The sequence below is a fragment of the Musca autumnalis genome, unplaced genomic scaffold (genome assembly GCF_047663935.1).
Source record: "Musca autumnalis isolate F117 unplaced genomic scaffold, ASM4766393v1 scaffold_4, whole genome shotgun sequence".
Lineage (NCBI taxonomy): Eukaryota > Metazoa > Arthropoda > Insecta > Diptera > Muscidae > Musca > Musca autumnalis.
This window is the reverse complement of record NW_027411977.1, coordinates 217,837,810-217,856,809: the sequence shown is the minus strand read 5'-3', so window position 1 is coordinate 217,856,809 and position 19,000 is coordinate 217,837,810. Positions and strand designations below refer to the sequence as shown.

The 19,000-nt window shown below is 33.5% G+C and overlaps 1 long non-coding RNA gene across 1 annotated transcript; it reads left to right on the top strand.

The window, feature by feature from the left end:
• The first annotated feature begins 418 nt into the window (after nt 1–418).
• On the top strand, nt 419–1,996 carry LOC141402123 (uncharacterized). The gene is made up of 2 exons (XR_012412535.1): nt 419–526; nt 602–1,996. It is a non-coding gene; the product is annotated as an uncharacterized lncRNA (long non-coding RNA).
• The last annotated feature ends 17,004 nt before the right edge of the window (nt 1,997–19,000 follow it).

Here is a 19,000-nt window from a genome sequence, read left to right as displayed (position 1 = left end):
TTTATGATTTTCTTGTTTCACTTTGAATCAGGGTCGCGGTTCTTCCCCACCTTCAACGTACTTCGGTTAACTTCCCGAATCAGTGTGGCTTCGGCAGGCCTATGCCAACGTGTTCGGGTTTGTTATGTTAACCGTTTACATCGAAACCGAGTGAATTTCGTAAATGTAAACGGACGCTAATTGGCGCCGGCGTAAGGAACGCCATTTAATACAAATTGGACAACCAAACTTTTGACAGTCAGAATTTTTGAAGGGTGGCAACCCGGCATGCAAATGGCGGCATTTTTCTTCCATTTCATTTGCAAATTCTTTCGTCCCGTGGAGTCAACTTAAGAATGCAATTTTTATTTGCATTGAAAACCACGACCGTGTTAACATCGTCATCACCACTTCAATAAAACAATTGTGATACTTGTGTGGTTGTACTCAAGCACATTTTCTTCCTTTTTTACAAGCATTGCGGCGTGGAAATTTGGAACATTGTTCCAATAACAATTTCTCACTTTTTTGCTCTGTTTAACAGAAGGTAAGCTTTTAGTACAACAGTACTTTAAAGAAAACCAGATTGTTTTACTGAAGCGTGTGTTTTATTTTCCTTAAGGTTTGGCGAAAACGCTAATTGTGCTGGTTACATAAATTTTTATGAAACGTGTGGTGATTCGATAGCAAGCCTAACAGCCACCACAGTAGTGCATTATACCATCATTCGCGACTGCAAATAATTTGGAAATAAAAAGTTGTTCATACTCTCTAGTGGAAGAGGAAGAAACGCTTGGTACCTTTTTAACAACCATTCATTAGTGGTATTGGATAAAATCCACCAGAATAATTGCCCGTCACCGCCAGTTTTTTAAATCGGTTGTAGCCAAACCAAACGTAAATCGGGGTACTGCATTTTTTTGCCGAAATTGTCGTCAACTTCCCAACGGAGAAGACACCATAATTTGTGCTGAAAAATTTAATAGTGCAATTCGCCCACTCGTGCAGTTGAACGGCACATCAAACACATCAGAAGGCGGCAAACACTATCTTCGAAGGCCACCACTTCACTCCCAGTACAGTGCATCATCGTCCTGGTGAGAAATCAAGATCTTGCTGCAGTGGATTTTGCTGACTTGGTTACCAACTACAATTGGCTGTCCCATCAACCTGTACAGGCCTCCCACTGGGTTATGCAGATAAGTAGAAATAAGTGTAGTGCCTGTGAAATCTGTCCCTAACCTATTTACGCGTACACCACAAGTGTAATCTGTTTGTTCATTTGCATTTAAAGTAGTATCCTTATTTCTCCGCCACAGGCAGGGGAATAAGGAACTACATTTTTTACATTTTACAATCGACGGCCAGCCGATCATGACTTGAAATTAATTAACGTAAATGGATTTTTTTTTTCCTCGAAGTTTCAAAACTTTGTTGAATTTAGTGAATCTGGTTATTTGTTAAACTGAACATGTGTGTAATACATATATACACGTATGTACATATGTAAGTCAACTTTTTATAGCGGTAAATTTTTTTTTGTTGTTGACCATAACGGTGTACTGCCACGTGCATTAGTCACAAGTGCCGAAGGGTAGTTTATAAAAGAACAGAGGAAAAGAAGTTGAAAGAGAGAAGAGAAGATTTTTAGCCACCAATAATAAAATGTGAGAGTTTTGCATTCGGCTCTCATTTTGGCGCCATATACTTTCATTATTCTCATAGTGTGCCTCTGAGCACTAAGCATTCCTTTTATGAAATAAGGTGTTAAGAATCTTGATTTTCTCTTTCAGACAATCAGCAATTTCTTTCTTTTAAAATTGACCAAATCGGTATACGTGAATTATGTGCTGAGAAGTGTTACTGCGTTGTCTCTTAATAACTTTGGTCTTGTCTAGTATTCAATTTTGGCTACTAACAAATTCTTTCTTAGTAAAACCGCAATGATTTAGACTTGGACTTTTATCCTTCCTATATATATGTATGTACATGGTGTATATGTGTATATAATCATTTGTATTTATACATATACATTTATAATTATATAGTTTAGAATTTTAAGACGTAGTCAAGAATCAAGCCTAAATTTATATACATCCATTTATCTTTTTAATTATTTTAATTAATAATTAATTATTTTAATTATTGATTTAGACCTTAATTGACTCTCTCATTGATTTAAACCAATGTCAATTATTTAAGGATGTCGATCCCAATCAATTATTACTGAAATTTATCATCATTTTTGATGATCTTGAATCATTCCAATTGAGCTCAATAGGGTTAGTGATTTCTTTTGATATCATAGTACAGGTGCATATTAGCACTGGTATTGTGGTTGACACCCAATTTATCTGTTACTTTTTTTTCCTTTTGAATTATAATTTATATAGAATCATCATAAATGATTCCCATGAAAGTACTGGATATGAAAATATTTTAAGCTACATGGTCACTACAATAAAACCTGAATTGTCTTTGTTATATGAAACCCTATTCGTAAATATGTGTAAATAATTCGTGATGAGGTAATGTAGAAGGGGAGGGGTTCAGTCAATGGAAGTTTTTGGGAGTCATCATCATCGATGAGACTCATTGGGGATTTTGTAGAAAATCCATTGGGAGGGCAAGGTAACCCAGCAAACATCTTGGGTACCATCAACAACAACAACAACTTTAATTCTTTTTAATTTAAATAAGCGTTTCTTTTATGAATATGTGTATTGATAATGAATCAATATTTTTGTTTATGGCTGGTCAGGAGTGGCCACTGAGCTAGGCCGAATTTCTTCAATGGCAAGTGTATACCAGCGACATCTTGGTATGCCTCATTCCCCCTTTACACTTCCGACTTAGTTACATAACAAGCTGGAATCCTGAAATTTGGAATGAGGATCACTAATGAAGAGTAAAAATGAAAGTTTTTGGAATTCGAACTATAAGTGTACGAAAAGTAATAAATGGTACTAAATTTAGTACAATTTGGGTTTGGGTAAACGAATAGAGCTGGAATCCTGAAATTTGGAATTAAGGAAAGGTTTTTGGAAATTCGAACTATAAGTGCACGAATAGTACTAAATGGTACAAAATTTAGTACAATTTGGATTTGGGTGAACGGATAGAACTGGAATACAAACATTTGGAATGAGGGTCACTGATGAAGAGTAACAATGAAAGGTTTTTGGAAATTCGAACTATAAGGGTACCAAAAGTACTAAATGGTACTAAATTTTTTACAATTTTGATTTGGGTGAACGGATTGAGCTGGAATACAGACATTTGGAATGAGGGTCACTGATGAAAAGTAACAATGTAAGGTTTTTGTAAAGGTTTTATAAGGGTACGAAAAGAACTAAATGATACTAAATTTAGTACAATTTGGATTTGGGTGAACGGATAGAGTTGGAATCCTGAAATTTGAAATTAGGGTCACTGATGGAGAGTAACAAAGAAAGGTTTTTGGAAATTCGAACTACAAGTGCACGAAAAGTTCTTAATGGTACTAAATTTAGTACAATTTGGATATGGGTGAACGGATTGAGCTGGAATCCTGAAATTTGTAATGAGGGTCACGGATGGAGAGTAACAAAGAAAGGTTTTTAGAAATTCGAACTATAAATGCACGAAAAGTACTAAATGGTACTAAATTTAGTACAATTTGGATTTGGGTGAACGGATAGAGCTGGAATCCTGAAATTTGGAATGAGGATCACTGATGAAGAGTAAAAATGAAAGTTTTTGGAATTCGAACTATAAGTGTACGAAAAGTAATAAATGGTACTAAATTTAGTACAATTTGGGTTTGGGTGAACGAATAGAGCTGGAATCCTGAAATTTGGAATTAGAGTAAAAAGAAAAGTTTTTGGAAATTCGAATTAAAAGTATACGAAAAGTAATAAATATAGTACAATTTGGATATGTGTTAACGAATAGGGCCGGAATCCTGAAATTTGGAATGGGGGTCACTGATGAAGAGTAAGAAAGAAGTACCAAAGGTCGAAAAGTCCTAAATGGTAGTGAGTTTAGTATGATTTGGATTTGGATATGAAGAGCTGGAATCCTGAAATTTGGAATTAAGATTGTTGTTGGAATATAGAATTGAGATATGGATGTAGCTTTAGAAAATCGTACTAATGTGCACGAAGCACAATTTGTATTTGCGTAAACAGATTACTGTTGGAGTGCAGGATTGAGGTAGTTTTGGAAATTCGTACTTATAGAAAAGTGCTAAATGGAACTACATTGGCTATAAATTGGGTTTAGGTGAACGGATAGAGCTGAGATATGAAAGTACATTTTGGAAATTCGTGTACGAAAAGTGCTAAATGGTACAAAATTTGGTACCTTTTGGTATTTGCTATATGGTATAGAATTTTGCACAATTTGTGATTTTGTAAAGGGTAGAACTGGAATTTTGAAATTCGCTATTAGATTAGCAATTGGTGTTTAGAGTGGAGGTAGGGAGGAGGTTTTGAAAATTCGTACTTAAAAAGTACTAAATAGTACTATAATGGGTTTCAGAGGAACGGATAAAGCTGGAAAAGTGAATTGGGGTTAGGATATAAGTTGAATATAAGGAAGTAATTTTTGAAACGTTTACCTATGTGTACGAAAAGTTGGGTAACATGTTGGTACCAAAACCATTTTGGCATTGCGTAAACAGTTAAGGTAATAAATTTGGTGTTGGGTGTAGGAACAAAGCTGGGATTATATAATTTGGAAATATGCTATTTGTACAAAAAATACGAAATGGAAAAATATTTGTTATGAAGATCACTCTAAAATTAGAGACAAAGTTCTGAGTTTGAAAAATTGTACTGAATATTGTTCCATTGATTTGATGTTAACGCCAAGGCGTTTCTAAATAGTGTACTGAAATTAAGTAGTCAAACGTGAAGTATCTTTTCAAAAATGTTTTTGTTCTGACCGCTTTGGTATGTTAACTTCAAAACGTGATCCAATGCGACAATTTTGTTAACTAGAAGTTATTTACCCCCTGATAATAAAAAAACCTAAATTGAAATGCCTCCAAAAAATTTTCCGTTATATACGGTGGACATACCCGTGCACATTAAATAAAATTTTTTGTAAAAAAGTTTTTCTAACCTTTCATGCAACAAATTCCGAATTTCAGTTGGAAAATGTGCCGAAGATCTTCAAAATACTCAAAATCTTCAAAATATCTCTTCTAATAAACGTGGATTGAATTGGAGATTTTTTAAATTAAACTTCTATATCCTTTGAGTATTCAAGGTCCAAATTTAAAGATAATTGGACAATATAGATTTGTTCTTCTTTTAAAATACACTAAGTCGAGAGGTACCGTTATATGGGGATATACGAAAACGTGGATATTCGATATAAAAAATATGGTAGTTGTGTAGGGATGCGATAAGGCAATTTTTTTTTTGTTTTGTAAATTCTGACTACAATCGAAAAAATATTGGTAATAAAATAGGTCTTAGTACAACAGAATCTCCAGTATTCACCATTCCCGTATTAAATATTGTTTATATATATTTTTTCCTTTCCGCATACGAAGTAGCGGGCATTTGCTAGTTGTGTGATATATACATATCTATTTTGTCGTATCTCTTATCTGTAAGTCATATTGTAATATGAAATAATGTTGTAGTTTCTTGCTGTGTTGCGATGCCAATTGGCCAATAGGCTTCTATCGCAACGTATAAATAAATATTTTTAATGACAAACTAAATATGCAAAACTTGTTTTGAAAATTCATGTTCACATATGCTCCTACCTTGATTATTGTGATGTTTGAAATCAACAAAAAAATAAATGTAAACAACGGGGTGTATTTCAGGATTTCGTGAAATCCATTGGATTTCTTAGCATAAATATAAACCAGCTATTAGATCAAATTCCCTACTACAGCAATTTCTTGATTTTACTCTACTAGTCCCGGGCCACACTACAGTACTTGATGCGTCTCTAGATCGAGTTCCATAGTATAGTAAAATCATAAAAATGCTGTAGTGGGGAATTCGAGCTAAGAACGCCTAATTTCATGATATTTTTTAATGAAATTCACACTAGTGTGGACCGGGACCTATGGAACTCGATCTAGAAACGCATAATTTCATGACATTTTTTTATGAAATACACACTAGAGCTCTGTTACTTTACCTGCCTCAGGTTACCATTTTTAACCTGCAAAGCGTTCCTTTACTTTAACAAGCATACAATTTATATGAGACCAGGGCCCTATTCCACGAAACAACTTATCAACTTTTCACTTTGCACTTAGCAATATTTTTGAACATTTTCACATTTTTGTGTTCCACAGAACCGTTATTTTTGGTAAGTGATATGTTAATTGAGTGCCTAAAGGGGTGAGTACATAAGCTGCCTTGCCTGCTTACCTTGCTTGCTTCTGATAAAAGAATAAAAAAGAAAAGAGTAACCCAGTTCGAAATTTTCTCGGCCTTCTTTATTCTTTTATTTTTATTATGTCAGAAATGAAGCAGGAAAGCAAGGCAATCAGGCAAGGCAGCTTATGTACGCAGGCCTTAAGTTCTGAACAATTATTTGCTCTCTTTTTAATTTCTGTTCCACCAACGTTTTCTTCTGCTAATTTTTGATAAGTGTAAAGTGAAAAGCGATAAGTTGTTTCGTGGAATAGGGCCCAGTTCACCACTTTTACCATTTTTTGCCACTGTTACCATTTTTTAAAGTAAAGGAACAGACCATAGTTTGGTCCTCGACTCAGTGTTGCCAGTATTAGGGATTTCGGATATTTTTTAGAAAATAGGGAATAAAATTTAGGATAGGGCACAGTTTATACAGTTGGCCATTCAGCCCAAACTAGTTAGCCCTGACTATTTAGTTTGCTGTCAAATACATTATTGTGACATAAAATACAAAGGAAATCAAATCACAATAATGAACAATCTATTATGTTTGTTGTCAAATGTTGTTAACAGAACTCTGAATGGCCAACTGTATAAACTGTGGGATAGGGGAGCTGGGGATTTGTTGGGGAAAAGCGATACAAATTTGGGGATTTTATGGGGATATTTTGTGTACAAATCAAAACACATTTTTATGAAACAGAAACACCATCGTTAATCAAATAATCCCTCGCTTTTCAAATCTTTTAGTACTCCTCTAGAATAATATAATTCGCATTTTATAATATTGTTGGCACATGTATAAAATATGTAGCAAATAATATACAACAAGTCTGTAAGTCAAGTGCCCCATGATGGTAGGCGACTGTATAGTTGTGTACGTAAAATGACCTACTGAACTACTTCATATTTTCAGTAGTCGAATTCTGTAAATCATTTTTCGAATTACCGACAAAAATCCGTTAAACTGAAAGGCTTATAATTTCGGTAATAAACGAAATGTTTGTGTAAAATAGCGGTAAAAATGTAATAGTCGTTAAGTCCTACCGAGTTCTGTCAACATTTATTTAAACCTTTTATTCATAACCTTGCGTTTTTATTTTACTGATTTTGGTCGGTAAATCAAAAAATCAGTTACAGAATTCCACTACAGGTGGAAATTACGTATATTTTTGATGATATCGTGGTTATATATGTAGTTGTGTAACTTTTACATAATAACACCAAATGGATTAAAGGTTCTTGAAATCATCAGTTATTGCAAGCCATATTTCTGAATATTTCTTCAATATAAAACTTCTCCGAAATGCATGTCGTACTAACGTTTGAAATCGGTGTTAAAAGGCCAACAGATTTGATGATTTAAAATAAAATTGGTCTACTGATTTTCACTCTTCAGAAGAACAAATTTGAATTTATGAATTTCTGATGGTTCCAAGTTGGTTCTTGTAGTGCGATTCTCTATTTCTTCCTTACCGACAAGAATCGGTAGACATTAGAACGCGAAATGATGAGTGAACATTGTTGCCATCGGTACGTCTTAACGACAGCTTTATTTTGATCGCCAAAATACCGAAAATATTCAGAAAAATAAAAATTATGAACATTTAAAAATTTACACTTAATGACGATTTTCGATAATTCTGTAATTAACTAATTACAAAATAGATCTACAGGTACGTTATTATTTTTAACTTTTTACCAAAACTGGTAATATAGATTAGATCCCATTTTAGAAAGTCCAAATTCCTAGCACTCCTTACAAGTTTAATAGCCCATTTAGATATGACTTCATTTGCCGGATTTAGCCGATAATCAGGTTTTATTTGCTAAATCCAGCCAAAATCCACCAGATTTCCCATACAAAAATAAATCCTCATATTGAGTGGATTTGTTTTAAATCTGTCATAAATCCTCGTATACAACACTGTTTTTTGCAACATGTTGCTAGAATAAACAAAAAGTTTCAAGCTGGCACAAGAAACAAGGTAGATGCATCGGTGAATTGCTACACTAAAAATAATTTAAAATGTAAAAATTTGTAAATAAGGCGGAAAAATTAAATTTGTTTTGATGTACAAAGTTGACTAATATTTACGATGTCTAAACGATAAAATAATTCGTTTATTTATTTTAGATGGGCAAACTGGGATAAAATAATTCTTTATTTGCTCTTTAGTCCCGGACCACACTAGAGTAATTTCAATGAAATTTTGACATGAATCTTAGCATTTTTTGGGAAAAATACAAAATTTCAAGAAACTAGTGTGTTCTGCAATTTTGCTTTGTTGCAATATTCGTATGAAACAAACACACCGTTTTATTTTACATTTTCTTTTACTTTCATGTCAAAATTTCAGTGAAATTACTCTTAGTGTGGCCCGGGACATAGTTAGCATTAGTAGCATATTGTGCTAACATTTTCAGTATTAAACAATAAATTTCTAATTTGACGTATATTTTTTGAGACAAATTCAATATACAAAAAATTCTTTTGACGTTTCAAATTCGATCAGATGGGTTGATGCATCTACCTTGGTAATTGTGCTATGAACAAAAGTCAGCTGACTGCCATTTAAATCCTCCAACATGTATATCTAAATGCAATGATATTTGTACTGGATTTATTAAATCCAGTCGAGGATTTATGGCTAGTCTCATGGTACAATAATTCATAGGTAGGCCAGGTATGAGAATCGCCAAAAAAATACAACCCTGTCGCTATGGCTTAAAACGTCAAAATTGTTTTGATGAATGATAACGGATGAGTATACAAAGAAGAAGAAGAACGAAATGTTGAAATGAAAACAAAACAGAGTTGAATTTTTTGATCAATAATAAATATCAACTCTGCATGTCAACAAGGTTTTGACAGATTAAGCCATAACAAAAAAAAAATTGTATTCAGCTGTTAGCTGTGGCTTACCTAAGAATTATTGTACCATGGCTAGTCTAATACTATGTTTACATTTACGAAATCCACTCGATTTCAACTGTCAACTCCATTGCTCAAACGTCAAATGAAATCCAATCGATTTCAGATGAGTTTTCATTTGAGGTATACACAAAGGAATTGACAGATGAAATCGAGTGGATTTCGCAAATGTAAACCAAGCATAAATGAGCTATAAAGTCGTTAGCCCCGGTCCAGTGATTTCATTTAAAAAAATTGCATGAAATTATGCGTCTCTAGATCGACCTCCATGGTAGAGTAAAATCATAAAATTGCTGTAGTGGGGAATTCGATTTAAGAACACCTAATTTCATGAAATTTTTTAATGAAATTAACGCAAGTGTGGACCCGGACTTAGAGGTGAGGAAGTTTACATACTGCATTGAACGCATTAACATGGAGTTTATACCCCGGTTACACTATTGAAGGTTAACCCACTGGGTTTAATAGATCCAGTGGGTTAATCTTTGCTGGTTACACTTAGCTTTTCGAGGATATAAACTGTCAGCTGATGTTTGTTTACGTATACATACAAAATAACTAATAAAGTCGTGTTTTACACTTTTACAATTTCTCGTATGAGATATCGTCCCCTCTTTGCTCATATTGGTATATTTTACACACAGGGATAAATTTTTGTAGCATAGTATCAAGCGTACTTTTTGTTAAAAAGTGTCTTATGCTTAGTTTACATTTGGCGTCGTTTCGTGATTTCGAAGGCGTTTCGTGATTTCGCACGGAACCAAGCAAAATTTATCATGATTTCGCATACAAAAATGAAATCCTCTCATTTCGTGATTTCAGCGAAATCAACATCGAAATCACAGTACACATGATATACAACCCTGCTTTTGCCTAAAAAAGTACCAAAAGTTGCAACACTTTTCACGTATCAGAATTAACAAGGTAGATGGTCAATTGCTGCAACAAAAAATTTTAGTATCAACATTGTAAACAATGTGAAAAAAATTATTAAATTACTTTGTTACAATGATATTTTTTATTGTGTTCCCGTACTTTTTAATGGTAATGTTAGAAAAAGGAGCGAATTGTCAAAACTTGCTTCCCCATACAAATTTCTTAAAAAATACGGGAACGGAGAAATGACGGAAGTTGCAAAAACTCCAGCATAAATATCAAAATCAACGTATCGGCTATCATATTAGATGCCAATGAACATGATTGCTGCTAGTTTCTACCATGGTAGAATCATTACAAGGTAGGGCATAGCAAACAGCTGATTACAATTTTTTCTATTGGTTTGCTTATTCTTTCAAATCAGTGTGTATGTATGTGTATGGTTTTGAAAAATATGACAAAATATTTTATACATATTTAAATTCAGTCGAAATGAAAATTGTTAATTCAACATTTAATGTTCATTTTTATTACAACATTGTGATGAGACAAACTTTTGAACATATACAGAAACTGACTCTGTAAAGAAAACTTATACCCCATTTACACTTAACCGGGTTAACTCAGTGGGTTTGGTTTTCAAATGTCAATTCCATAGCGTAAACGTCAAATAAATCCTCATAAAGAAGGTTCACTCGCCAAAAGCTCTATTGCAAACGCCGTTAAATAAATACTCATAAAGAAGATTAACCCTGCAGAAACTATAATATAAACAGGCTATTAGCCTCCCATTCATTTTTCGCGTTTTCAGTTAATGATCAAAAATATCAAATAAACAGTGAAACCTGTTGCATATTCAGTTATGGTAATTCTGACAGAATAAGCAAATACACCCAGGCCTTGTTTTTCACAATTTGTTCGAACCTGACCTACCTTCCAAATTATTGTACCATGGTTTCTACTAGGCCAAAATTGTATGGCAGAAAACAGGAGAAGAGGGTGTTATTCGGCGCTATTTTTGTTTAAAGAGAAGTGCAAGTCTTGCTAGATTTTTTTTGTGTAAGGGAACGAAAAATGTGTAAAAGTGGTAAAAATTGTAAAAAATTGTGGAACAGAGCTAAAATTTATTATAACGATGTCTCAAACATAAAATCATTTTTTTATTTTTTCATTTGTTAGTACTATACACAATTAATACGATATATAGATAATTTTACGATAATTTTCCAAATAAAGTTTTAAAGTTCTATATTGTCGTATATATTTGATGATTAATTCAATTTACAACAACTTGTTTTGAACATTCATGTTCGATCCGCTGCGCATATGCATCTACCTTGATCATTGTGATATGTTTGAAATCAACAAAAAATAAGTGTAAACACCGGGGTGTATTTCAGGATTTCGTGAAATCCATTGGATTTTGGAGCGCAAGTATAAACTTGTCATTGAGTTAAAAAATCAATAATTTTATGATTTTCAAATAACTTTAGATTTATTAACTCCATAAAATCTCATGCGACCAATCGTAAACGTGTAAAACACGACAAACTCTGTTGCAAAAACAGTTGCAACTTTTGGTACTTTTTGAGTAGAGTTGGATTTTTTTGCACAAATATCGAATACAACACTGTATTTTTGGTGGATTTGTGCCGGATTTAAAATAAACCCAGTCGTGAGAGAATTTAATTTTTGTATGGCAAATCTGGTCAGATTTGACCAGATTAAGCAATAAATCCTCATAAAGTGGGTTAACCCGGCAAAAAACTGTAGTGTAACCGCACTATTAAACAATGAATCAGCTACGATCGCTGATGATGAAAACTAAAATGACGAAAGCTGTGGACAGATCTACCAGTAACACCAATATATACCACCAATATATAAAAAAAATCATAGTTTTCCTGACTATCCCAGCATTAAAGTGAAATATTCATACACTTATTAATATTTTTCACTAAATTTCTTAAAAATAATGCTTGGGGATTTCTTCTGGGGAAAAGGGATATATTTGGGGATGAACGACACTGAATTTGGGGATAAGGCACAGAAAAATACTGGCAACACTGCGTCGACTAACAAAAAACTGTCGCCGTCACAAATCGAACGACTGACAACGTTTTCTAATGCAGTCAATCGGCGTTGTGAACTCAAATCAGTCAACGGTTTTTTTGTCGGCTGCTTAAATTTTCGATTTCGTGGCTTTGTTGATCACCTACTCCCAACTTAACTATTGGAACGCGCGAATTGTTTTCTTTAAATTCAACGAAAATGTCTTTGTCTTTAACTAAAATATCAGATAATCAATATAAGATCCAATTCCGAACATCGCTAGATTACTTTGATGAACATGGACCAAATGATCCACCGAAAGAATATTATTCTCCTTCAATTGCAATTAATAGTGCAAGTGGCAGAACTAAATGGAGATTGTTGGTAGTACAACATTATTTTGATTGTTATAAATCAACTGAAAAATTCGAGATTTACATAGAATTGGAATCAGCCAGCGACAAAGACGAACTATTTCAAGTTACGATATCCAGAGAAAACAAAATTTTGGAACAAATTGAATACTCTTCCACCTGACGGAAAAAATTTGAAATTTTTTTTTAAATTGTAAGTTTTTTCTAAGTAGCCGGCCTTCGGCCGGGGATTTAAGACTTTCTCCTATGGACAGGAGCCAATTTAGGGCACGAAAACAACATTTTTTTTTTAATTTAAAATTTTTTCTTACTTTAACAAGGGAATTTTCGGAACTTAAGAGGCCCATATCTCGGGAAGTATGGACTTCCCCCCGGAAAAGTTTATATATTTGTGATCAGGACAACAAGATCTACCTGTGGCAATTTTTCCAGATTTTTCCACCAGGTGGAAGAGTATTCTATTTATGCCAAAATTTTTACTAAAAAGATTACAACAGACATTGTAGACAATAGAATGCGTTTAATGGCTTATGATATTTTATATAATTATGATGATGATGAAAATGGATATAAAGAAGATGACGATATTGATCACAAGTTTAAGGTTGATATAAAACCCTTATACAATACTGTAACATGCCTCAGTCATAAGAATGATTTTGCCAACATTTTCGCCAGTAAAGAATTTAGCGATGTAACTCTTGTTGCAAAAGATGGAAGTGAATTGAAAGCCCACAAATTAATATTATGTGCCCGCAGTGAAGTATTTGCTGCTATGTTTCGCAATGACTTAGAAGAAAGTAAAACAAGTCGTATACAGATTGATGATATGGATGCTGAAGTAATTGGAGAAATGTTAAAATTTATGTACACGTGTGGGAATATACCGAAAAAAATGACAGCAGAACTTTTTATTGCTGCTAACAAATACTCGCTTTTGGCTTGCAAACATTGTGTGAAAATATTTTAATTCAAACAATTGAGGTTGCTACAGTTGCTAATATCCTTTTGTTGGCCGATCGTCACGCTAATGAACGTCTCAAAACCAAGGCAGTTCAGTTTATGGTAAAAAATATTAAAACCGTCACAGAAACGGAAGGCTGGAAAAAGTTATGCCAGACTGATCATGACTTGTCTAGACTAGTTTTGGACAAAACCGAAAGAAAGGTGAAACGAATGCGGTATAATAATAGCAGCATTGGAACCTACGTAGAACCAGCTACTGGCCGAAACTCTGTGGTTTCGGATCAATCTGGTACGTAAGAACCCTCTGCCGTGGGATTGCCGATTGTGTAGTGTATTTCAATGCTGATTTTTTCTCTTTATTAGAACCAACTAAGATATCAATATGTGAATTCTATTTTTATGTTTTTTCTTAATCTTTTTTTGTGAACTACTTGCATTGTCCAATGCATAGGTATGTCTTTAAAATAAGAAATAGACTATAAATAAAAAAATTAATATTAATTCTCTCTTAAAAACTCTCTTGTATTGTTTTGTATAAATTCTATTGTCGCTGCAGGACTCTTTATTACTTTTTTCTTATTTTTTCCAATATTCATTTGGTCGGGGGGCCGTATATCAACATTATTGAATTATTTTTTTTTTAAATGGCCTTCTGCCATGGAATCTAATGGGCCGATTCCGTACAGCGAGGCGAGTCATGTCGCGTCGTCTATCGTCTCTGTGACAAAATTTAAAAAATGCACTACGTACAGCGATAGATAATAATCGTCGATAACAAGTTATTTTTATTTTATTTTTATTCGTTAGTTTAACCTATGGATTTGACAGTTGAAATCGAGTGGATTTCGTAAATATAAACCAAACATTAGTCGATTACAAGAAGTGACTGGATTTGTATTGAGTAAACAGGTATGTACGTTTATAGTTTATAGTAACATGCTTCATTCTTTTTCTTCTAATCTTTTTTGTTTCTAATGATTTCTAATAAAATTTAAACAAACACCCAATACCAGTTGCTGATATTAGGTGTGTACGATAACCCAATAATTTGTACAAATTCGTACAAATTTTTGCTGAATGCTGTTCGAGAACAAAATTATCCAGCAAAAGAGAGCGAGTTTGGAGAGATTTTTGGAGAGTTTTGTGACTGAGAACTTGCAAACTTTTGCTGGGAAAAATTTGCAAGTCTGATCAGCTGACTTTTAATCACATGTTCAATGTAAACAAATCGAAATGTTAACATTTTTGACCAAGAAAATTTCACAATTGCACATTTTTTTAGATTCTAAAGCGTTGTGGATAGGATTAAAGCATTAAATAAGTAAACTGCAATTTTAAAATTTATGTTTTTGTTCCGATTGGTTTAAAATATCAAAAGAAACAAAAACAAATTTCATACATTTTCGGAAACAGCCGACTTTCTTGCAAGTTTTTGCAAAATGCTGTTCGATAACTTTCTGCAATTTTTCTTGCTTGAGAGAGTAAAATTCACTGAGAGAGGTTGCTGGAACTGACTGAGTATTTATTGCTGGGAAAGTTATCGTACACACCTATTATTCGAATGTTCGGCACAACTTTCGAAAACGACTATCACTGTCGAATGTTTAGCAAATTTTTTCGTGTGTACACAAGCACGTTGTTCTTTTGTTCGTCAAAAGTTCGAAAACGATATCATTTTCGGACATTTGGCAAATGCTTGTACTTCACAAGAAAAATTGTTTCGAGAAACATTTTTTACTTCGTATTTTTTTATTTTGTTCCAAAAAAATTCTATGCTGTTTGTTAAAAATTCGCATTTTGCTTTATTCAACAAATTTCGATATAAATGCTACGTATAATATAAACAAGTGTTGATAAACACAATATATGGTTAGGTTCATGGCAGAACTACCAGGTAGTGGTATCACACCAGCTGATCAAATATGAAAAGTCAAATCCCTTTATAAAAAAAAAGTTATGACATAACATATTCAAAATTTTACGATGCCACTACCTGGGTAATTGTGCCATGGTTAGGTTACTAGGCGTTTACACCAGACAGTTTGTCTTCAAACACAACTCTGATTTACTAACCCATACACATGGTACAATAATACAGGTAGCATTATCATGCCAGCTGATGGTAACATATGGTCTGTTCCAGAACTGCAAGAATCTACTAATTTTTACTATTTTTTCCGATAACATAAAGGGAAAAATGCTATCGTAGTAAAAAAAGTAGCTTCTTGCAGGTTCTGGAACAGAGCAATAGTGTCAAAACTGATTGTTGTCATTTGAATTCGCTCTAGATACACAACCTAAATTTAAACTTCAAAATAAAAAATTAAACGTTGAAAGAAGTTTAAAAACTAATTTTGTGTTTCTGCGAAAATTTGCGAAAAAACAAGGAAAATAAAATGAGAGTGTGCATCCTTTGCAAAAATAAGGACATAACGGGTAGTGTAACATTTTTTAGTGTCCCGAAAGAGGAAAATATGAGGTCGAAGTGGAGTTCGATTTGTGGAGTCAATTTGAATCCCAAATCGAAAATCTGTTCCAAACACTTCGACACAAAATATATAACGGGTAAAAGTCCCAAAAGGAAGTTGCTACCTGCGCGCGACTGCAGATTTGTGAGTAATAAACCATTGTATACACAACATGCACATCTTATTTAAAAATAGTATATTTTTCTTTATATTCTCTTCCTGCAGCGAAGCAAAATGTAAGCACTGATCGGAGCTTTATCTCCATAGGAACTTTGCTTTGATGTCTTCAGCAATATTAAAGCTCTAAGATAGTGGAACTTAAGTGTCAAACAGACGAAATAGGAAACACTTCATCTGGCGCATCAAAATCGATGAAATACAACAAATTATGGAATTTTTAAATATAAATAATATATGTGTGGCTTATTAATATAAATATTTCTTTCCTGCACATATGTACCTACAAGTTTGTTTCAGAGGTTAAAACAATATTGGAATTGGTTTCAGAGATATTGCCCCGATTTCCTCTAAAAAGTCAATATTTGACCATATTTACATGAGGCCATTAACTCGATCTAAAGTCTGTTCGCCAAGGCGATCAAATACTAGTGATATAGGAAAATACTTTCATGTACCCAATGCCTAAATTGCGCAATTATATTTCCATGGTTCTGCGGGACGAAAGGGAAAGGTCTAAATATGAAAGTAAAGCTCAGTCGGGTTTTAATCAATACCAAATGTGTTGGTGATGATTGGCTGCAACATCAAGTTTTTTGAAAAGGCGCTAAAGTACCCCAATTTTAATAAAATTGAATTTTCATGACAATCATCTATGTTTCTATTTGGTGTATTTGAACATGTAACCTGCTAATCAAGAAGACCAGCAGAACATTAAATCTGTACCAAGTAGGTGTCGACTGTGGTCATCTGATGAAGTCGAAGAAAAGAAGACTTAAAATTTCGTGCAACTTTACATTATTTAATCATAGTTTCCAGTTTTCTATTTGACATAGCTTTGAAACATTTCATTTAATGTTATTAAAAGCTATTGAAATCCTAAACGAAATGTTGATTCGTGAAAACTTATGCACATTCTTTTGTTCGTTCTGTACAATACGGAAATACGGTATGTGGGACGATAGGGTTGGACCACTTTATTACCACTCATAATTTGTCGACTGACGCGTGAAGATGTTTCTTACAAACAATGTTTTCGGAAAACTTTTAAACACACAGATCTAAGTTATGCCATGAATTCCATACGCTCTGAGAACCTAAATTCTCTTGGAACTTGTAATAAAGTACATGTCGAAACTGTGTATACCAGAATGTAGTCCTGTAGGTATGTTTGGAACGTAACACAACTATTAACGGTCCATGGAGGCTATATCTAAACATTCCACAAATCTTAACGAATGTTTACTTCTCTCACGGAACACAAAATGCAAATTTACTGTAAATACTGTCTTAAATCGGATGCGAAGACTATACCGCAATATGCATCCATATTACAATGGATCTATAGCCCTTTCTCAATACCAACAGCACTACGGACGGATGTAAAATACAATTACGCGTTTTGGTGTACATCTAAACTTTAGATTCTAAAGAATCATTTGCTTTCCGATTTTGAAACCTAAAACAAATACACATATTTATTGGCATCCTTAGAACATCCACATACTCATGAGTCTTACTCCGCTAAGGGCTGTGCCTACAAATAATTCTTTGATAAATTAACCGCCGTCTTTTTTTCCATATTAGCAATAACAGGCATTTATATTACGTATACATGCATTTTATAGAGGAAACGAATAATGCAATAAATATATTTCATTCAATAAATACATATATATTTTGGTTTTGTTTGTTCTCCATTACGATTGAAATATAACATTTAATATTATTACAGGGACAAATAAAATATCTATGAAAAACCGGCAATAATTTAAGGGATACAACATCAAGCAAGTAAACACACACACACTTTTATTCCATTAAAAGCCACTTTGCACAAACACTTCCTGTACCTCAGAGAACACATCATCAGAAGAGAGACTGGAATCGACTTGTTTCGCATTTCCAAATTATTCGAAATGCAGGGAATCGTCGGGAATCATTGTTGTAAGCTGGAATTCGTTTCTTCATTGTCGTCTGAACCTCTTCTCAGACAACGATCTAGGCAAATTTGCTCGGGAAAAATTGAAGTACAAGACAAATTGGAAATAAACTTCTCGGACATTTGATGATTCCACTCATCTTGATTGTGGAGGAAACCATTAATAAGATGCGTATTTTCGTGGGATTCTTTCATTTACACCTCTATAAGCGAATACAGTCACAATACGTCACTTCATGCTTCATGTATCCATTACAAAAAGTAATCTGCAATTTCTTTTCATCGCCAACACATACGCCCCTCGCTATTGCTATTTATCCATTTGATCATTTACGGCTAGTATTTGCAAATTTCCAAGAAAATATATTAATAAAACTAGCAAAATGCCCGCTACTTCGTATGCGGAAAGCATATAAAAAACAAATAAACAATATATAATATGGAAATGACAAACACTGAAAATTTGGTCGCACTAATACCAATTTTAATCAATATTTATTTTTATCTTAGTACTGTACGTACCCTTTAAGTTCGATTTTCAAAAAGATCAGCCGTATCTCACCCTTACACATTAACAGCGAGATCAACGTTGCACACCAATACACACCCTAACTCCAAAAAATAAAAATTCCAGCACTGTCCCTACACCCAAAAACAAATTGAGTACCATTAAATAATTTTCGTATACTTATGGTACGTATTTCGACGATATATCTCATCCATACACAGACATTAATACAAAATAATTACAGTAAATTCCATAATAATTACAGTATTTCCAAATCTCAAGATTCCAGCTGTATCCGTTCGTCCAATTCCAAATTGTACCAAACTTAGTATCAAGTCAAACTCTTCGTATC